Here is a 12,488-nt window from a genome sequence, read left to right on the forward strand (position 1 = left end):
TGATTAACGAGGTCACATCATTAGCAGAATGATCTGATTGACATGACCCATTCCATTAGCTTAGCACCCGATCGTTTAGTGTGTTGCTATTGCTTTCTTCATGACTTATACATGTTCCTATGACTATGAGATTATGCAACTCCCGTTTACCGGAGGAACACTTTGGGTACTACCAAACGTCACAACGTAACTGGGTGATTATAAAGGAGTACTACAGGTGTCTCCAATGGTCGATGTTGGGTTGGCGTATTTCGAGATTAGGATTTGTCACTCCGATTGTCGGAGAGGTATCTCTGGGCCCTCTCGGTAATACACATCACATAAGCCTTGCAAGCATTACAACTAATATGTTAGTTGTGAGATGATGTATTACGGAACGAGTAAAGAGACTTGCCGGTAACGAGATTGAACTAGGTATTGGATACCGACGATCGAATCTCGGGCAAGTAACATACCGATGACAAAGGGAACAACGTATGTTGTTATGCGGTCTGACCGATAAAGATCTTCGTAGAATATGTAGGAGCCAATATGGGCATCCAGGTCCCGCTATTGGTTATTGACCGGAGATGTGTCTCGGTCATGTCTACATTGTTCTCGAACCCGTAGGGTCCGCACGCTTAAGGTTACGATGACAGTTATATTATGAGTTTATGCATTTTGATGTACCGAAGGTTGTTCGGAGTCCCGGATGTGATCACGGACATGACGAGGAGTCTCGAAATGGTCGAGACGTAAAGATTGATATATTGGAAGCCTATGTTTGGACATCGGAAGTGTTCCGGGTGAAATCGGGATTTTACCGGGTTACCGGGAGGGTTACCGGAACCCCCCGGGAGCCATATGGGCCTTCATGGGCCTTAGTGGAAAGGAGAAAGGGGCAGCCCAAGGTGGCTGCGCCTCTTCCCCCTCCCCTAGTCCTATTAGGACTAGGAGAAGGTGGCCGGCCCCCCTCTCTCCCTTCCCCTCCGAGGAATCCTAGTTGGACTAGGATTGGGGGGAGGAATCCTACTCCCAGAGGGAGTAGGACTCTCCTGCGCCTCCCTCTATGGCCGGCCAGCCTCCCCCCTCTACTCCTTTATATACGGAGGCAGGGGCACCTCTAAACACACAAGTTGACACAAGTTGATCCACGTGATCGATTCCTTAGCCGTGTGCGGTGCCCCCTGCCACCATATTCCTCGATAATACTGTAGCGGAGTTTAGGCGAAGCCCTGCTGCTGTAGTTCATCAAGATCGTCACCACGCCGTCGTGCTGACGGAACTCTTCCCCGACACTTTGCTGGATCGGAGTCCGGGGATCGTCATCGAGCTGAACGTGTGCTCGAACTCGGAGGTGCCGTAGTTTCGGTGCTTGATCGGTTGGATCGTGAAGACGTACGACTACTTCCTCTACGTCGTGTCATCGCTTCCGCAGTCGGTCTGCGTTGGGTACGTAGACAACACTCTCCTCTCGTTGCTATGCATCACATGATCCTGTGTGCGCGTAGGAAATTTTTTGAAATTACTACGAAACCCAACAGTGGCATCCGAGCCTAGGTTATTGATGTTGATGTTATATGCACGAGTAGAACACAAGTAAGTTGTGGACGATACAAGTCATACTGCCTACCAGCATGTCATACTTTGGTTCGGCGGTATTGTTGGACGAGACGACCCGGACCAACCTTACGCGTACGCTTACGCGAGACCGGTTCCCTCGACGTGCTTTGCACAGAGATGGCTTGCGGGCGACTGCCTCTCCAACTTTAGTTGAACCAAGTATGGCTACGCCCGGTCCTTGCGAAGGTTAAAACGGAGTCTATTTGACAAACTATCGTTGTGGTTTTGATGCGTAGGTGAGATTGGTTCTTACTTAAGCCCGTAGCAGCCACGTAAAACATGCAACAACAAAGTAGAGGACGTCTAACTTGTTTTTGCAGGGCATGTTGTGATGTGATATGGTCAAGGCATGATGCTGAATTTTATTGTATGAGATGATCATGTTTTGTAACCGAGTTATCGGCAACTGGCAGGAGCCATATGGTTGTCGCTTTATTGTATGCAATGCAATCGCGATGTAATGCTTTACTTTATTACTAAACGGTAGTGATAGTCGTGGAAGCATAAGATTGGCGAGACGACAACGATGCTACGATGGAGATCAAGGTGTCGCGCCGGTGACGATGGTGATCATGACGGTGCTTCGGAGATGGAGATCACAAGCACAAGATGATGATGGCCATATCATATCACTTATATTGATTGCATGTGATGTTTATCTTTTTATGCATCTTATCTTGCTTTGATTGACGGTAGCATTATAAGATGATCTCTCACTAAATTATCAAGAAGTGTTCTCCCTGAGTATGCACCGTTGCGAAAGTTCTTCGTGCTGAGACACCACGTGATGATCGGGTGTGATAGGCTCTACGTTCAAATACAACGGGTGCAAAACAGTTTGCGCACGCAGAATACTCAGGTTAAACTTGACGAGCCTAGCATATGCAGATATGGCCTCGGAACACGGAGACCGAAAGGTCGAGCGTGAATCATATAGTAGATATGATCAACATAATGATGTTCACCATGAAACTACTCCATCTCACGTGATGATCGGACATGGTTTAGTTGATTTGGATCACGTGATCACTTAGAGGATTAGAGGGATGTCTATCTAAGTGGGAGTTCTTAAGTAATATGATTAATTGAACTTAAAATTTATCATGAACTTAGTCCTGGTAGTATTTTGCAAATCATGTTGTAGATCAATAGCTCGCGTTGTTGCTTCCCTGTGTTTATTTTGATATGTTCCTAGAGAAAATTGTGTTGAAAATGTTAGTAGCAATGTTGCGGATTTGATCCGTGATCTGAGGTTAAATCCTCATTGCTGCACAGAAGAATTATGTCCTTAATGCACCGCTAGGTGACGGACCTATTGCAGGAGCAAATGCAGACGTTATGAACGTTTGGCTAGCTCAATATGATGACTACTTGATAGTTTAAGTGCACCATGCTTAACGGCTTAGAATCGGGACTTCAAAGACGTTTTGAATGTCATGGACCATATGAGATGTTCCAGGAGTTGAAGCTAATATTTCAAGCAAATACCCGAGTTGAGAGATATGAAGTCTCCAACAAGTTCTATAGCTAAAAGATGGAGGAGAATCGCTCAACTAGTGAGCATGTGCTCAGATTGTCTGAGTACTACAATCGCTTGAATCAAGTGGGAGTTAATCTTCCAGATAAGATAGTGATTGACAGAATTCTCTAGTCACCATCACCAAGTTAGTAGAACTTCGTGATGAACTATGACATGCAAGGGATAACGGAAACGATTCCCAAGCTCTTCGTAATGCGGAAATTGACGAAGGTAGAAATCGAGAAAAACATCAAGTGTTGATGGTAGACAAGACCACTAGTTTCAAGAAAAGGGGCAGAAGGAAGAAGGGGAACTTCAAGAAGAACAGCAAGCAAGTTGTTGCTCAAGTGAAGAAGCCCAAGTCTGATCCTAAGCCTGAGACTAAGTGTTTCTACTGCAAAGGGACTGGTCACTGGAAGCGGATCTACCCCAAGTGATTGGCGGATAAGAAGGATGGCAAAGTGAACATAAGTATATTTGATATACATGTTATTGATGTGTACTTTACTAGTGTTTATAGCAACCCCTCAGTATTTGATACTAGTTCAGTTGCTAAGATTAGTAACTCAAAACGGGAGTTGCAGAATAAACAGAGACTAGTTAAGGGTGAAGTGACGATGTATGTTGGAAGTGGTTCCAAGATTGATATGATCATCGTCGCACACTCCCTATACTTCCGGGATTAGTGTTGAAACTAAATAAGTGTTATTTGGTGTTGGCGTTGAGCATGAATATGATTTGATCATGTTTATTGCAATACGGTTATTCATTTAAGTAAGAGAATAAATTGTTGTTCTGTTTACATGAATGAAACCTTATATGGTTACACACCCAATGAAAATAGTTCGTTGGATCTCGATCATAGTGATACACATAATCATAATATTGAAACCAAAAGATGCAAAGTTAATAATGATAAGTGCAACTTGTTTGTAGCACTGCCGTTTAGGTCATATTGGTGTAAAGCGCATGAAGAAACTCCATACTGATGGGCTTTTGGAATCACTTGATTATGAATCAGTTGATGCTTGCGAACCATGCCTCATGGGCAAGATGACTAAGACTCTGTTCTTCGGAACAATGGAGCGAGCAATAGATTTGTTGAAAATCATACATACTGATGTATGTGGTCCGATGAATATTGAGGCTCGCGACAGGTATCATTATTTTCTGATCTTCACAGATGATTTGAGCAGATATGAGTATATCTACTTGATGAAACATAAGTCTGAAACATTTGAAAAGTTCAAAGAATTTCAGAGTGAAGTGAAAAATCATCGTAACAAGAAAATAAAGTTTCTACGATCTGATCGTAGAGAAGAGTATTTGAGTTACGAGTTTGGCCTTCAGTTAAAAACAATGTGAAATAGTTTCACTACTCATGCCACCTAGAACACCACAATGTAATGGTGTGTCCGAACGTCATAACCGTACTTTATTAGATATGGTGCGATCTATGATGTGTCTTACCGATCTACCACTATCGTTTTGGGGTTATGCATTAGAGACAGCTGCATTCACGTTAAATAGGGCACCATCTAAATCCGTTGAGACGACACCGTGTGAACTATGGTTTGGCAAGAAACCTAAGCTGTCGTTTCTTAAATTTGGGGTTGCGATGCTTATATGAAAAGTTTCATCCTGATAAGCTCAAACTCAAATCGGAGAAGTGCGTCTTCATAGGATATCCAAAGGAAACTATTGGATACACCTTCTATCACAGATCCGAAGGCAAGACTTTTGTTGCTAAATTCGGAAACTTTCTGGAGAAGGAGTTTCTCTCGAAAGAAGTGAGTGGGAGGAAAGTAGAACTTGACGAGGTAACTGTACCTGCTCCCTTACTGGAGAGTAGTTCATCACAGAAAACTGTTTCAGTGACACCTACACCGGTTAGTGAGGAAGCCAATGATAATGATCATGAAACTTCAGATCAAGATACTACTGAACCACGTAGATCAACCAGAGTAAGATCCGCGCCAGAGTGGTACGGAAATCCTGTTCTGGAAGTCATGCTACTAGATCATGATGAACCTACGAACTATGAAGAAGCGATGGTGAGCCCAGATTCCGCAAAGTGGCTTGAAGCCATGAAATCTGAGATGGGATCCATGTATGAGAACAAAGTATGGACTTTGGTTGACTTGCCCGATGATCGGCAAGCAATTGAGAATAAATGGATCTTCAAGAGGAAGACGGACGTTGATAGTAGTGTTACTATCTACCAAGCTCGACTTGTTGCAAAAGTTTTTCAACAAGTTCAAGGTGTTGAATACGATGAGGTTTTCTCACTCGTATCGATGCTTAAGTCTATCCGAATCATGTTAGCAATTGCCGCATTTTGTGAAATCTGGCAAATGGATAAACAAAACTGCATTCCTTAATGGATTTACTAAAGAAGAGTTGTATACGATGCAACTAGAAGGTTTTGTCGTTCCTAAAGGCGTTAACTAAATATGCAACTCCAGCGATCCATCTGTGGACTGGTGCAAGCATCTCGGAGTTGGAATATACGCTTTGATAAGTTGATCAAAGCATATAGTTTTATATGGACTTACGATGAAGCCTGTATTTACAATAAAGTGAGTGGGAGCACTACAGCCTTTCTGATTAGTATATGTGAGTGACATATTGTTGATCAGAAATGATGTAGAATTTTTCTGCAAAGCATAAAGGAGTGTTTTAAAGGAGTTCTTTAAAAAGAAAAGACCTCAGTAAAAAGCTACTTATATATTGAGCATCAAGATCTATTGAGATAGATCAAGACGCTTGATAAGATTTTCAATGAGTACATACCTTGGCAAGATTTTGAAATAGTTCAAAATGGAACAGTTAAAGAAAGAGTTCTTGCCTGTGTTGCAAAGGTATGAAATTGAGTAAGACTCAAATCCCGACCACAGCAGAAAATAGAAAAAGAATGAAAAGTCATTCCCTATGCCTCAGTCATAGGTTCTATAAAGTATGCTATGCTTTGTACCAGACCTATTGTATACCTTGCTCTGTATTTGGCAAGGGAGTACAATAGTGATCTAGGAGTAGATCACTGGACATTGGTCAAGAATATCCTTAGTAAAGACTAAGGAAATGTTTCTCGATTATGGAGGTGATAAAAGAGTTTGTTGTAAAAGTTACATCAGTGCAAACTTTTACACTGATCCAGATGACTCTAAGTCTCAATCTGGATACATATTGAAAGTGGGAGCGATTAGCTAGAGTAGCTCCGTACAGAGCATTGTAGACATAGAATATTTGCAAAATACATACGGCTCTGAATGTGACAGACCCGTTGACTAAGCTTCTCTCACGAGCAAAACATGATCACACCTTAGTACTCTTTGGGTGTTAATCACATAAGCGATGTGAACTAGATTATTGACTCTAGTAAAACCCTTTGGGTGTTGGTCACATGACGATGTGAACTATGGGTGTTAATCATATACAGATATGAATATTGGTGTTAAATCACATGGTGATGTGAACTAGATTATTGACTCTAGTGCAAGTGGGAGACTGAAGGAAATATGCCCTAGAGGCAATAATAAAGTTATTATTTATTTCCTTATAATCATGATAAATGTTTATTATTCATGCTAGAATTGTATTTACCGGAAACATAATACATGTGTGAATACATAGACAAACATAGTGTCACTAGTATGCCTCTACTTGACTAGCTCGTTAATCAAAGATGGTTATGTTTCCTAACCATGAACAATGAGTTGTTATTTGATTAACGAGGTCACATCATTAGTAGAATGATCTGATTGACATGACCCATTCCATTAGCTTAGCACCCGATCGTTTAGTGTGTTGCTATTGCTTTCTTCATGACTTATACATGTTCCTATGACTATGAGATTATGCAACTCCCGTTTACCGGAGGAACACTTTGGGTACTACCAAACGTCACAACGTAACTGGGTGATTATAAAGGAGTACTACAGGTGTCTCCAATGGTCGATGTTGGGTTGGCGTATTTCGAGATTAGGATTTGTCACTCCGATTGTCGGAGAGGTATCTCTGGGCCCTCTCGGTAATACACATCACATAAGCCTTGCAAGCATTACAACTAATATGTTAGTTGTGAGATGATGTATTACGGAACGAGTAAAGAGACTTGCCGGTAACGAGATTGAACTAGGTATTGGATACCGACGATCGAATCTCGGGCAAGTAACATACCGATGACAAAGGGAACAACGTATGTTGTTATGCGGTCTGACCGATAAAGATCTTCGTAGAATATGTAGGAGCCAATATGGGCATCCAGGTCCCGCTATTGGTTATTGACCGGAGATGTGTCTCGGTCATGTCTACATTGTTCTCGAACCCGTAGGGTCCGCACGCTTAAGGTTACGATGACAGTTATATTATGAGTTTATGCATTTTGATGTACCGAAGGTTGTTCGGAGTCCCGGATGTGATCACGGACATGACGAGGAGTCTCAAAATGGTCGAGACGTAAAGATTGATATATTGGAAGCCTATGTTTGGACATCGGAAGTGTTCCGGGTGAAATCGGGATTTTACCGGGTTACCGGGAGGGTTACCGGAACCCCCCGGGAGCCATATGGGCCTTCATGGGCCTTAGTGGAAAGGAGAAAGGGGCAGCCCAAGGTGGCTGCGCCTCTTCCCCCTCCCCTAGTCCTATTAGGACTAGGAGAAGGTGGCCGGCCCCCCTCTCTCCCTTCCCCTCCGAGGAATCCTAGTTGGACTAGGATTGGGGGGAGGAATCCTACTCCCAGAGGGAGTAGGACTCTCCTGCGCCTCCCTCTATGGCCGGCCAGCCTCCCCCCCTCTACTCCTTTATATACGGAGGCAGGGGCACCTCTAAACACACAAGTTGACACAAGTTGATCCACGTGATCGATTCCTTAGCCGTGTGCGGTGCCCCCTGCCACCATATTCCTCGATAATACTGTAGCGGAGTTTAGGCGAAGCCCTGCTGCTGTAGTTCATCAAGATCGTCACCACGCCGTCGTGCTGACGGAACTCATCCCCGACACTTTGCTGGATCGGAGTCCGGGGATCGTCATCGAGCTGAACGTGTGCTCGAACTCGGAGGTGCCGTAGTTTCGGTGCTTGATCGGTTGGATCGAGAAGACGTACGACTACTTCCTCTACGTCGTGTCATCGCTTCCGCAGTCGGTTTGCGTTGGGTACGTAGACAACACTCTCCTCTCGTTGCTATGCATCACATGATCCTGTGTGCGCGTAGGAAAATTTTTGAAATTTCCACGAAACCCAACACCTCGGAGGCAGCGCATGAAGCAATTTGGGTGAAGGAGTTCATCACCGACCTAGGAGTCATACCCAATGTGTCGGGGCCGATCAAACTCTTCTGTGACAACACTGGAGCTATTGCCCTTGCCAAGGAGCCCAGGTTTCACAAGAAGACTAGGCACATCAAGCATCGTTTCAACTCCATCCGTGAAAATGTTCAAGATGGAGACATAGATATTTGCAAAGTACATACGGATCTGAATGTCGCAGATCCGTTGACTAAACCTCTCTCGCGAGCAAAACATGATCAACACCAGAACTCTATGGTTGTTCGATTCATCACAATGTAACTAGATTATTGACTCTAGTGCAAGTGGGAGACTGTTGGAAATATGCCCTAGAGGCAATAATAAAAGCATTATTGTTATATTTCCTTGTTCATGATAATTGTCTTTTATTCATGCTATAATTGTATTATCCGGAAATCGTAATACACGTGTGAATACATAGACCATAACATGTCCCTAGTGAGCCTCTAGTTGACTAGCTCGTTGGTCAACAGATAGTCATGGTTTCCTGACTATGGACATTAGATGTCATTGACAACGGGATCACATCATTAGGAGAATGATGTGATGGACAAGACCCAATCCTAAGCATAGCACAAGATCGTGTAGTTCGTTTTGCTAGAGCTTTTTCAATGTCAAGTATCTCTTCCTTAGACCATGAGATCGTGTAACTCCAGGATACCGTAAGAGTGCTTTGGGTGTACCAAACGTCACAACGTAACTGGGTGACTATAAAGGTGCACTACAGGTATCTCCGAAAGTGTCTGTTGGGTTGACACGGATTGAGACTGGGATTTGTCACTCCGTATGACGGAGAGGTATCTCTGGGCCCACTCGGTAATGCATCATCATAATGAGCTCAAAGTGACCAAGTATCTGGTCACGGGATCATGCATTACGGTACGAGTAAAGTGACTTGCCGGTAACGAGACTAAACGAGGTATTGGGATACCGGCGATCGAGTCTCGGGCATGTAACGTACCGATTGACAAAGGGAATTGTATACGGGGTTGTTCGAATCCTCGACATCGTGGTTCATCCGATGAGATCATCGAGGAGCATGTGGGAGCCAACATGGGTATCCAGATCCCGCTATTGGTTATTGCCCGAGAGCCGTCTCGGTCATGTCTACGTGACTCCCGAACCCGTAGGGTCTACACACTTAAGGTTCGGTGACGCTAGGGTTGTATGAATATGAGTATGCAGTATACCGAATGTTGTTCGGAGTCCCGGATGAGATCCTGGACGTCACGAGGAGTTCCGGAATGGTCCGGAGGTAAAGAATTATATATAGGAAGTGGTATTTCGGCCATCGGGAAAGTTTCGGGGTCACCCGGTATTGTACCGGGACCACCGAAAGGGTCCCGAGGGTCCACCGGGTGGGGCCACCCATCCCGGAGGGCCCCAAGGGCCGAAGTGGGGAGGGGAACCAGCCCATAGTGGGCTGGTGCGCCCTCCTTGGCCCACCCCCTGCGCCTAGGGTTGAAACCCTAGGGTGGGGGGGGCCCCACTTGCCTTGGGGGGCACTCCACCCCCCTTGGCCGCCACCCCCTTGGGAGATTGGATCTCCCAGGGCCGGCGCCCCCCCTGGGGGCCTATATAAAGGGAGGGGGGAGGGGGCAGCCGCACCCTGAAGTCCTGGCGCCCCCTCCCCCTGCTACACCTCTTCCTCCTCCGTCACGCGCTTGGCGAAGCCCTGCCGGAGTGCTGCTGCTCCACCACCACCACGCCGTTGTGCTGCTGCTGGAGCCATCATCATCAACCTCTCCTTCCCCCTTGCTGGATCAAGAAGGAGGAGACGTCATCCGCTCCGTACGTGTGTTGAACGCGGAGGTGCCGTCCATTCGGCGCTAGGATCTCCGGTGATAGGATCACGACGAGAACGACTACTTCAACCCCGTTTTTTGAACGCTTCCGCTCGCGATCTACAAAGTGGTATGTAGATGCATCTCCCTTGACTCGTTGCTTAGATGAACTCATAGATGGATCTTGGTGAAACCGTAGGAAATTTTTTAATTTTCTGCAACGTTCCCCAACATGTCCAACCACGTCGGGTGGAGTATTCCCTTGACCAATCCTGCCACCTCCAACTTCCTGATCTCCTTGACGATGAACTCTTGTCGCTCCAAAGCTTGCTTTCTGACCTTCTGCTTAATGGGCCGAGCATGGGGGCAGACAGCAAGATGGTGCTCAATCACCTCCCTGGGAACGCCGGGGATGTCGGATGCTTGCCATGCAAACACGTCGACATTCACCCGTAGGAAGGCGACGAGCGCTCTTTCATATTTGCTGTCAAGGGTGGAGCTTATGGTAAAAGCTTCGCCCCTGCCATCCTCCTTGACGGGCACCTTCTTGATTTCTGGTGGGGCCGCTTTAGACTTCTTGCTCTTGCCGGTAGAGCTCTCTTGCACCTCCTTTGCGGGAACACGGCACTCCGAAGAGGCGCACTTGCCGGAGTGAGTGCGGGAGCCCTTGCCGGAGCCAGGAGTGTTGCCGATGGCCGAGGCCTTGCTGGTCTTCTTTTCGGTGGCGGGAGCAGGTGTCTTGGCGGTGGACGCTGCAACCGCCTTTCGATAGAGCTGATCGACGCAGATGAGCGCATCCTTCTTGTCGTAGCTGAAAGTAATGCTGCTCATCAGGGCGGGCATTTTAAGTTTGTTGTACGCGTAGTGTGATGCCACCATGAACTTGGCCAGCGCTGGGCGGCCAAGGATCCCATTATATGGCAATTGGATCTCAGCAACATCGAAAACGATTCTCTCCGTCCTGTAGTTTAGGTCACCACCAAACGTGATTTGTAGCATAACCTTTCCCTTGGGCTGGCTCCTCCCCAGATTGATCCCTTGGAACGTACCCGTTTCCTCAAGATCTTCGTCAGGGATCTGCAGCCTCTTGACCACGTTGGGTGAGATCAAGTTCAGACCGGCCCCACCATAAACTAACATCTTCGTCACCTTGAGGTTGTGTATTGTTGGTGCTACCAGCAACGGCAAACACCCGACCGCGGTTGTGCGATCAGGGTGATTCTCGGCGTTGAAAATGATAGGTGTGTGGGACCACCTTAGTGGCTTTTGGGCGTCGACCATCGGTTCTATCGCATTAATCTCATGCACCCACTGTTTAAGTTGGCGGTGGGAGGAATGCAACGAGGCACCTCCGTCAACACAAATGACCTCTATCGCCTTATGAAACTCATGCTCGATGGATTCGTCATCATCATCACGATCGTCATCCTCTTCTTTCTTGTCACGGCCTCGGGACAGGCCTCTCTTGTTGCTTCTCCTTGTCGCCGCGACCTCCACGGCCGCCGTGCTTCTTGCCAGATCCTTCAGCGCCACCTTGGCCCTTCTCCTTGTCTCGTCTCTTGTACTCAGCCCTTTGCTTCTCCATTAGCAGCTCCACTTGGCGGCAATTTTGGAGGTCGTGGGCTTTGGTACGGTGAATCTTGCAGTACTGCTTGTTAGAGCCCTCTGACTTGCCGGCATCTTCCAAGGCCCGGCAGGCGTTGCACCCGGCAATCTCCTTGCCGGGGTCATAAACCTTGGCCTTCTTGACGGCGTCGGGGTCATCGGATTCCTCGATGGCAAGCACGGTCTTGCCCTTGCGCTTCCTGTTGCATCGTCGGCCCTTCTTCGCCGGGGCAGCGACGTCTTCGTCTTGAGAGTCACTTCCCGTGTGAGCATCCACACCTGGGTACTTTCTCCCTTCCTTAGCTCGGGCACATCTGTCGGCCAGAACATACAGTTCGGCAACATCTACAACCTTGTTCATCGCCAGCTCCTCGCACATCTTACAATTGTGCATGTTTTGGTGGAACGCGCTGATGATAGTGGCGGGATGAACATCGGGGATGTTGTACTGCACATGGCTAAATATCTGTATGCATTTGCGGAAGCATTTGCCGTCCCTCTCAGGGATCACATGCAAATCGCTTGCCTGGCCAGGAGCTACGTGGCCGCCCGTGAAGGCACCAACAAACTTGTGGCACAAATCGAACCAAGAGGAGATGGATTCTATTGGCAAATGCATCAACCATGACCTGACGTTGGGCTTGAGCGCCAACAGGAAATATTTGGCGA

Source organism: Triticum aestivum, chromosome 2B (assembly GCF_018294505.1).
Source record: "Triticum aestivum cultivar Chinese Spring chromosome 2B, IWGSC CS RefSeq v2.1, whole genome shotgun sequence".
NCBI lineage: Eukaryota > Viridiplantae > Streptophyta > Magnoliopsida > Poales > Poaceae > Triticum > Triticum aestivum.